The sequence below is a fragment of the Asparagus officinalis genome, chromosome 7, assembly GCF_001876935.1.
Source record: "Asparagus officinalis chromosome 7, Aspof.V1, whole genome shotgun sequence".
Taxonomy (NCBI): Eukaryota; Viridiplantae; Streptophyta; class Magnoliopsida; order Asparagales; family Asparagaceae; genus Asparagus; species Asparagus officinalis.
Window position 1 is genome coordinate 118,634,336 of NC_033800.1, and position 636 is coordinate 118,634,971.

General features: G+C 37.9%; 1 protein-coding gene across 1 annotated transcript in view; it reads left to right on the top strand.

Moving 5' to 3' along the window:
- The window catches only part of LOC109850718, an 18,320-nt gene extending 18,024 nt beyond the window's left edge, over positions 1-296 (top strand). Inside the window, exon 6 of the mRNA XM_020420781.1 lies at positions 1-296. The gene's annotated coding sequence lies outside the window, so the exon portion shown is untranslated.

Below are 636 nucleotides of genomic sequence, written 5' to 3' on the forward strand. Positions count from 1 at the left end.
GTTGCTTTACGCTTGGAGAATCAAGGCCACCTTCAGTTGTGCTTCTGGTGTCCTCCAGTAGAAAATACAGCAAAGCAGCCGATGATGGAAGAAATCATTGTAGTTTTTCTCCAGGATATGAATACTACAGAGGACATGGTATACTCTCGATAAAATTGAAAGATATACGTCTGTAAAATTCACTTTACCAATCAAGCCTTTGTTTTATAGTTCTTTTGTCCCTCCGAACTATGATTGCTTGTTTGTTTTGTCCTTTGATTGTTGATTTCCGATGAGTATCGCCCTTTTGTTGCTTATTTGTTTGGTCTCGAGATAGCTTTGCACCATGGCAGCGTTACGTAATTGCTCTTGTTATAGTTTCTGCTTTCTGTATGCAAAGGGTCTCTCCAATGAAAGTTGAGTTCCCCTAAACATGATCGATGCAGATTTATTGATTTCATATAGCTGCATTCTTGTCTTTTATCTCTAGCTAGTCTCCCAGTGTTGTGTGCATGATGCAATACATGCGTGAAGTACGAAAAGAGTCATGTGGCTGAATGTAGAAAGAAAATTGATATAGCAAAGAACTCACCGTAACTCATGTCAATTAAATTTACAATTTCTCAATGCGTAAATCATTACTCATACTTAGAAGCA